This window comes from Sciurus vulgaris, assembly GCF_902686455.1.
Source record: "Sciurus vulgaris genome assembly, chromosome: 3".
NCBI classification, from domain to species: Eukaryota; Metazoa; Chordata; class Mammalia; order Rodentia; family Sciuridae; genus Sciurus; species Sciurus vulgaris.
The window spans coordinates 31,658,802-31,667,741 of NC_136463.1; positions in this window are offsets into that span (position 1 = coordinate 31,658,802).

The following is an 8,940-nucleotide window of genomic DNA, read 5'->3' on the forward strand; positions in this document are numbered from 1 at the left end:
GACTGAGACTTCTGAAACCACGAGCTCTCGAATAAACTTTACTACCCCTAAAATTGTTCACCTCAAAAAAGCTGACTAAAATAGTGTTTCCCCTACACCATTGCTCTTTTTATGAGGATAAAGTACACAATAGTACTAAGCAGAGGGTCTGGTGCACATGAAGTATTCAGTGACTATGAACTGTTGCTACTGTTGCTGTTGTTATTAGTGTTAGCCATGACTGGTTCCATTAGAAGGAGGCCTGAACGTCTTTCAAGGGTCACGTGGTGACATTCTTTCTCCTTGGGTGAGGATGAAGAAGCATGTAGAACTATTGATGCAGTCTTTCTACCTTGAGGGAAGCCCTCCCATCCACTCACCTAATAAACAGGAAGGGGTAAAGAAGGCCACACCCTGATCAAACTGCACTTGCAGCCTGCATCGCCTCTTGACATTTCAGTTGTTTGAACCAGACACATGCTATTCGTTGGTATGATATTAGGAGATGCATTTGTTGTTGTTGTTATTTGTCCCTAGAAACACCCTGATTTTTAAACTGGGGTGTTGAAACGATGACACTGGCATTTCAATCTGAGAAGAAACTTGGTAAAGAAGGAATGAACTCTCATCCCCTTGAAAGATCAATGTGAAGACCTAATGTATTAGTGTTCTAGAGCTACACATAACAAAGTCCTGCAAACTGGGTGGCTTGAACAACAGATTTATTGTCTCCTGGTATGGAGGCTGGACATCTAAGATGAGGGTGAAGCAGGGATGGTGGTTTCTGAGGCCTTTCTCCTTGGCCCAAAGATGGCCCTCTTCTTCCTGTACCTTCCTTCTACCTGTGGTTTTCCCTCTGTGTCTGTCTGTCTCTTATTCTCCTCTTATGAGGACACCAGGCCCATTAGAGCCAACCCTAATGACCTCATTTCAACTAACTTACCTTTCTAAAGAATCTATTTCTAAATAAAGTCACATTCTGGGGTAGCGAGGGTGAGGACTTCAATGTATGAATTGGGGAGTGGGAGATGCTAATTAGCATGTGACATCCAATAAGACATTAATCATGTTATATGAATTATTTGATACCAGATCTTTAACCACCTACTGACTCGTTTCTATAAGATTTTATTTAGGAACCAGGGAAAGGGGAGATTGGGGTGAGAAAAGCCCCTGTCTTGAGAATAAATCCAGAAAACCAACTTGCAACCAGGTTCTGGCAAAGTCTACGGTTAATTATCTATCCTCAGAGAACAATTCACACTGATGTCAGGAGAGGCAAGGAAGAGGGAGCTTTGGTTATCTTACTCTTTGCCTCTGTAGAGAAGTTGAAGAATCTGTTTTAGGATGATCTCTTCCCACCACCCACCTTGACATTTCTTGGCCAAACTGTTGTGTTTGACTGAAGAGCAAAATCTCCTTTCTGGACTTGGTCAAACAGCTGTTTCTGTGTTCTTTATAATTTCAGTAAGGCAGAGTGCCAAAAAAGAATAGAGAGCTTGGTTTTCATTCCCAGTTTGGCCATTGAATTGACTGGTTTTACTGTAAGGAAAAATTGTGTGAGACAGAGAAAACTTTGACTTTCCCACTTGGTTCTCTTTCTCCTAATGTAAAACATAGTTGGATTCCATGATTTCTAATGCTGAGTCCATCTTCACCACATGAATGGATGACAAGAAAGTATTTTTCGGGCTTCATTAATAAAAACTATGTGTGTTGGTCCCTAAACCCTTTCCCACCATGCACGTGGTGATTAAACTTGTGTCAGGTTTTCACAGCAGACCACAAAGCTGCATGCCTGTAAGAACAAGATGGTCTGAATCTGCCATCTTTGAACATCTGTTCTTATTTCATTGTATAATGATTTTTTTTTTTTCCTGGAGTGAAGAAAGAAGCAGGATGAAATAATTGCTTGCCAAGGAAGCCTGCATTCAAAAGAAAATATTTTATTATTTCCACTCAGTATATCAAGGATAGGGTTAGGGTTAGGGTTAGGCATGCTCCAGTTCAGAGGGTTTTTTTTTTTTTTTTCTTTTTTTTGAGATTAAAGTAACAGGATTTATTAGAGTTACAGATGGAAAGTAGATCTCCCCATGTGAGAGGGGTCCCAAGGGAGAGATACTAATTCAGGGGATCTTAACCAAGAAGGCACATCAAAATTACCTGGGGAATGTTCTAGATGCACCTGCCTGTTATTCCACTCCACAAAATTATGAATCACTAAATCTTGGGAAGTGCCTGCATTTGTGGAAAGTTCTACAGACTTCATGCTATATACCACCAGTTCAGGGGTGTGGGTGTTGGTCTAAATAATTTCCTCATTTCCATTAAATCATTGCAAGGTTCTTTGAGTCAATGATATTAAAATATCTGGCATTGCACAAAACAGTTTACATTAATGGAAATATATCTGCAATCGAGAGGAACACTTCCTTTTGTTTCCCCAAAGGTACATATCAGGAGGTTTAGTTGCTTATAAAAAACAAAATAAAGCAAATCGGAAAATTTTACTAATTTTATATTTGCAGGGCGGCAAGGTAGAGACCTCATATATTCCAAACGACAAATCTTGGTATGGCATTTGCAGTAGATGGAAAGCAGTATTTGATATCAATGTTCTTTGTTAAGTCACCAAGGTACATTCTGGAATTACAGCCCTGAAATAACAAGAGGCTTGATTCCAACAACCCTCCTGGAGGGTTTACTTAAGGAAATTGTTTGCTGAACTGTAAATGAAACAGGTTCTAGCCTTCTAGTCTTTCTGACTTGCATTTCTATAGCTACATATGGAATCCAGCAAGGAGAATTCAAGGAGAAAAAGATGAAACCATTACTCAAAACATAGAAAAACAGGGCTGGGGTTGGAGCTCAGTGGTGGGGCACTGGCCTAGCATGTGTGAGGCACTGGGTTTGATCCTCAGCACCACATAAAAGTAAATAAGTGAAATAAGGGTATTGTGTCCATCTACAACTAAAGTAAAATATTTAAGAAAAACAAAGACTTGGCCATTTTCTCCAGCAGTCCAGCTCTTAGAGTAGTATAGTAGAACCAGCAAAAGTTTGGGAGTTAAACAGACCTGCCTTGACCCCTAGCTCCCTCTTGGCGTTTCTGTCTATACCTGAGGTTTTACTCGATACCTTGACTTCTGAGATTCATTAAGCTTATCTCACAGGGCAAAATTCGAAGATCAGGGTAAAGATAATATCTAGAAGATGCTTGGCACATAATGGGCTCTCTCAAGTGCTTCCAAGTATCATCATTATTATTTCCTTAGGAAAAAATAGGCAGGTGAAAATAAGCTAAGGTTTACTTTTCCTTCTTAGTTTCATCTTAATAAGATGAAATCAAAAGGAATTAGACTAAATTTGGAAAGCTCATATTTGCCTTTTTGTAAATAGGGTGCTAACTCTTACGTGTCTGCTTTTCTACAGATGAGACACAAAATGTTATGAAGGTGTATATGACATTTTTGAAGGAATCAAAAGAAGCCCTCCAAATGCTTTTGAACTACACATTAACTGTGAGTTGATAGCTTCATTTGGAATCTAGTGAAAACAGACTCAGTGGAGTTGAGTTGCTGGCACAACTTAGCACAGTCCTTTTCAATATGGGGAATGTAGAGCCCAATAGGTTAAGTCATAGTTACACGATCTCATGTTCTTACAGAACCCAAAATTAATAAGTAAAAAGCGGGTGATTGTAGACTGTATCTCAATTTTTATAAGGGAAGGAGAGAAGAAAATTAAGCCCTTAAAAAAAATGTTAACCCATTCAGGTCCTGACCTCACTCAGAAGTAAATCCACACATCAACCCGCGTGTCTGCATGGTGAATGCAGAAAGAATCAACGTTCAGAATCAAAGGGAAACTCGAAGGATTTTATGATTATAAATGGTCCAGTCCACAATGAAGAAGTAACTTCATAAATTTTTTGCACCAAATAACATAGCACAAAAGTAGAAAACATCACCCATAAGATTGAGATAATGGATATATACATCACCTATTTATCCTCTAAGTAGAAAGTGCATCTTTCTTCCCCAGTACTGGGTATTGACCCAGGGGTGCTCTACCTCTGAACTATACTCCCCCCTTTAATTTTTATTTTGAGACAGGATCTTGCTAAGTTGCTTAGGGCCTTACTAAGTTGCTGAGGCTGGTCTTGAACTTGTGATCCTCCTGCCTCAGCCTTCCCAGTCACTGGGATCACAGGTGTGCACCACCACACCTGGCTCTCGCACCTTCTTTTATCCTAAGTACTGAAACATTTATAAAAGTTACCACATGTTGGTACTCAAAGAAACACATTATATATTGTCAGAGACAGACATAGAGTAGCAGTGGTTTTGCCCCTAAAGGTGGGGACTCAGAACCATTTGTATGTGTGTATATTATTTTGTATCATTTGACTATTTTATGACTAACATGTAGCATTTCTATAGGAAAAGATAATATTATTTTCATTTTAAAAGAATATCTAATAAATACTGGAGACGCCATTTCCCAGCCCCCGCCCCTGCTGCTAGGCATGGTCAGGCAGACTGACTGGATTTGAGAGAGATCTGTCCAGCTTCTGCTCCTGACCTCTCAACTATTTCTGATTCATGAACGAGGTGCTAAGCTATATTCTGCCCAACTGAGAAGGTCATCTTCCAGGGAATGGGGAGCAATAAGAGGAAGGAGGCCTGTGTACCTAGTAGCAAGAAACCTCAGATCCTTTATGGGTTGCTTTTAATCAGACAATTGTAGATGAAAAATAAACTTCTATCTCATTTAAACTACCATTAATTTGGTAGCTGTCAAAGCAACCAAGTTAATATCCTATTATTATTTCCCACTGTGTAACTTTTCTTTGAATAACTGTAATATTCACGTTTTATAACCATAATTATTTAAAATATTTGGATCTTATTTTGGTTTAATAATTCCAGTGCCCATCAATAATCCTTATATGCTTCAATATCATCTGATCTAGTTAGGCTGATGACATTTTCCCATTGCAGAAAGGGTAATGTGAGTGACATACTTTCAAAATTCTTACATACTTGATTGACAGCATGATGGTTTTCAGAACTGTTGAGTCACATCCCTTACCCCTTAGCCAGTTAGAGGTTCTTTTTTTTTTTTTAATCTAATATATTGAAGGGAGATTTGTGAAATTTGAAATCAGCCTGATCATTTCCCTTTTTAAAGTAATCTTACTTTTCTGATAGGGGACTTGCAAAGTGAAAACTTTAGATCAATAACTAGGTATTAATCTGTTTAATTTAGACTTGTAAAGATATGTGACAACATTGGATGCTATGTAATCATTTTTAAACTCTATCATATAGATTTCTGGTTTTCATCCCTCCATTTCCTTATTCTATCATTTAATTTTTCTTTTCATTCTATTGTCTTCGGAAACACAAATTAACTTACTCATCCATTTTACAAATATTAATGAATGTAGGCCACTTTTCTTCATATCACTGTGGCAGACATTGTTCAGGTACCCACAGAAAATAATGAACAGGGTAAAGGAAGTTTCCACTCCACCGAGCATACTTTTAGTGGAAGAGTCAGAAAATAATTAAGCAAATACAAAATGAAACAAGATGATTTCAGATAGAGCAAGTTTGGGGAAGAGAAATGCGAATAACTGCCATGAAGTAGCGGATCAAGAGTTCATTTCACTGTTGAGCGGAATCCTGAGGGACTTGAAAGAGTCACACCTCCAAAGACCCCCAGCTCCTCTTTCTTCGTGATGCTCCACATCTAACCCCTGAGAAAATCCTGCTCAGGGCTGTTAGTTCAGAATGTACCTCGACTCAGACGACTTTTCACCACCCTCAGCCAAGCTAACTTGATCTCAACTCTTCTCTGCATCCACACCTGTGCCTAACCTAAAAAATACACTTTTCACCTAGCATTCACAATCACTTCCGAAAAATCAGTCGAAGTATGTCATCTCCTGGCAAAATCCCCACAGTGGTTTCCTATGACAGAGAGGGCTATTTGCTATTAGAAGTCATTTACAGTATTTCTTCTTCCTTCAACCACTGAATGGCCCCATTTTAGCAAGGCACATTTCCCAGCTTCCCTTGCGCCCAGTTTTGACCAGATGACTAAATTCTGTCCAGGGGGGGTAGGGTATGAACAGACGTGATATAACCAGTTCTGAGGTTGTGTCCGCAAGAGTTTTCCTCCTGCTGTCCCCTCAGTGCTGTTGGCTGGAAGGAGGAACCATGTGGTGGTGCACTACTTGGTGCACTACGTGGTGGTACCGTGCAGAAGGTGGCCAACCCAGGGGGATGATGGAGCAATAGGAAGAAACGTGGTTTCTGACATGTTGGAGGCGCTTGAACTGTTTGTCTTCAGACATTACATGTGAGAGGAAAAAGCTTCTATGCTATTTAAATCACTGCTATTTGAGGACATGAGCTGAGATTATGTGTGGTGCTTCTGGACCATGCCCTTAAAAAGAAAAGGTCACCTTGCCTTTCCCTGTCTTTGCTGTCTGGAATGCAAACACAATAGAAGCAGAGAGAGCAGTGTCTTGGATTCAGAAATGGAAGCAACATCTTGAAGACACCCTACAATCCCAGGCTGCTGGCCTCTGGACAGTTATGTGAGAAAGAAGCAGATTCCTAACACATTGGAACTCCTGTACTTTGGGGGTCTCTGTTATAGCATGCTGGATTCTACCTAACTCTATTTCCTTTCATGCTTAACTTGAATTTGGGTGTCCTTAATGTGCAGAAGGCTACTCTTCTCTCAGGAAGACAGCACAGAGTCTGGAACAAAGAAAATGCTAAGTACATATCAGTTTCCCCCTCCCCACTTTACTCAGCACATTGGATTAATGCCTGGAACCCTAACATCAGTGTAATTCAGTTTTAATGGGGAGCTAAATACCTGTAATTAGAAAAGATTGTTCTTACAAAGGAGAGATCACTAGATAAGCCTGTCAGGAGGCATCCTGTTATATTTTTGACATTCAAAAGCTTCCCCTTCTCTGGGAAAGTGGGGCATTATTGATTTTGTGCCTTGCAACTGTCATAGGTAGCTTGTGGTCCAATCTATTGCTTAATTTTTCTCACTTCCCCCAGCATGCCCACAGGAATGAAGACACGAGACATTCAGAGGCAGAAACCTAAAAGTGTCAGCAAAGCATGTGGTGCCAGTGCTTTTCTTAGACACTGAAGGCCTGTGGATGTCAACCCATTGCCAGGGCATTAATTAAATAGGGCCTCCATCAGAGCCGTGATTAGGACATGGGGAAGAGTGTGAGGAGGCCTCTTCTTGTCCAAACCCCGTTGGCTGCTACCACGACAGGGAGAAAAAGACAACCACCTGAGCTTCTACTGAACACCAAGAATGAGATAGGGGCTTTGCAGACATTATTTCCTCCTTTCTCACAAGATTCCTATGAAACAGTCGTTACAATCCTGTTTTATTGATGAGAAGACAGTCCTGGGAGCTGTGGCTATTTGCCTAAGAATGCTAAAAATGCAGTTATCAAGTCAGATCCTCTGCCAAGGGGTTAAATACTCACAAGTTTTCTTCCCGACTCCAGGTCCATCCGCAGTGCATCTCTATATAGAGGTGTGAGCTCTGGCTAGGGAATCAGGAGATGGGAATTCCAATCCCACCAATGCTCATGACATTGGGGACTCCGGGCTTCAGTCTCCTCATCTGAAAACAGGGATGCGAGAGTCAAATTGGTGCTCTCTAAAGTTAGCATTCAGGCTAAGGAGGAAGAACGTTGTTAACGGTTTGGATATGAGGTGTCCCCCAAAAGCCCCTGAGTTACTGCAGGAACGTTCAGTGGTAAAAGTGGATTATGGGAGCTGTGACCTAACAGTCCATCCTAGTTTGAGTGGACTAGCTGGGGAGCAGCTGTAAGCAGGTAGGGCGTGATAGGAGGAGGCAGTCACTGGGGGCGTGCCTTCAAAGGAGTCTTCTTTTCTGTAGCTCCTTCCCCTTTCTCTCTCCGCTTCCTGGCCACCATGGACAGAGCAGTACTCCTCCACCAGGCTGTTCTGCCTCATCTTGGGCCCAGAGCAATGGAGTTAGCCTACTATGAGCTGAATCTCTGAAACCACCAGTCAAAATAAATTTTTCTTCCTCTCAGATATTCTTGTTGGGTATTTTGGTCCCAGCAACAAGAAGCTTACTAACCAGATGGGGAACCTCCAGCTCATGTGGAGATGACCCAGAGGGATCCCAGCCAGCATTTCCTGCTCCTGTTCCTTAGACTCCTCTGCTCCCATCCCTTATAGCCACACACATCCCCCAGCTACAGCTTCCCTGCCTTTCCCAAGAAAACCAAGAGTTAGATGCCTTACTCACTAAATTTTTATTAAGCACCTTTGAGGTACCCAACATTGTGCCTGGGTCACACTGATAAATACTACTTGGATGATTCTTGTCCTGGTGGAGCAGACATGGTACTGTGGGTCATAGATGTGCACAAACAGACAAGTGCACATTTTTAAAGGGTGAAGAAAGAAAGAAAAGAAAGAAGTAAAGGAAGAAAGAAAGAAAAGGAAAGATAAAGGAAGAAGGGAGGGAGGGAGGGAAGGGACGTTGGTTTGAGGAACCAGGCTTGAGGAAGAGAAGTTGTAAGTATAGTCAGGGGTCAAAACCTCACAGTGGAAAACTATGATAAGGAGGTTAGACTTTTAACTGAAATAAAGCAGAAGGCTAGAGGAGGATTTTAAATCCACAAGAAAAATAATCCAGTCCCCTCGGTCTTTTAATCCTAGTGCCTTTTGGTGGAGGTAGATTTCATTGAAGTCTAACACACATTCAGAAAAGTCCACATATGACCAAGAGTTCAACTCGATACATTTTAATAGTGTGGATCTCCCTACACATCCAGCCTCCACAGGAAGAATCAGAGCATTACCCTGAGTCCAGGACCTCGCCTCGGGTCCACTCTGTTCACGTATCCACCCATCACTCTGGAGCAGGCTC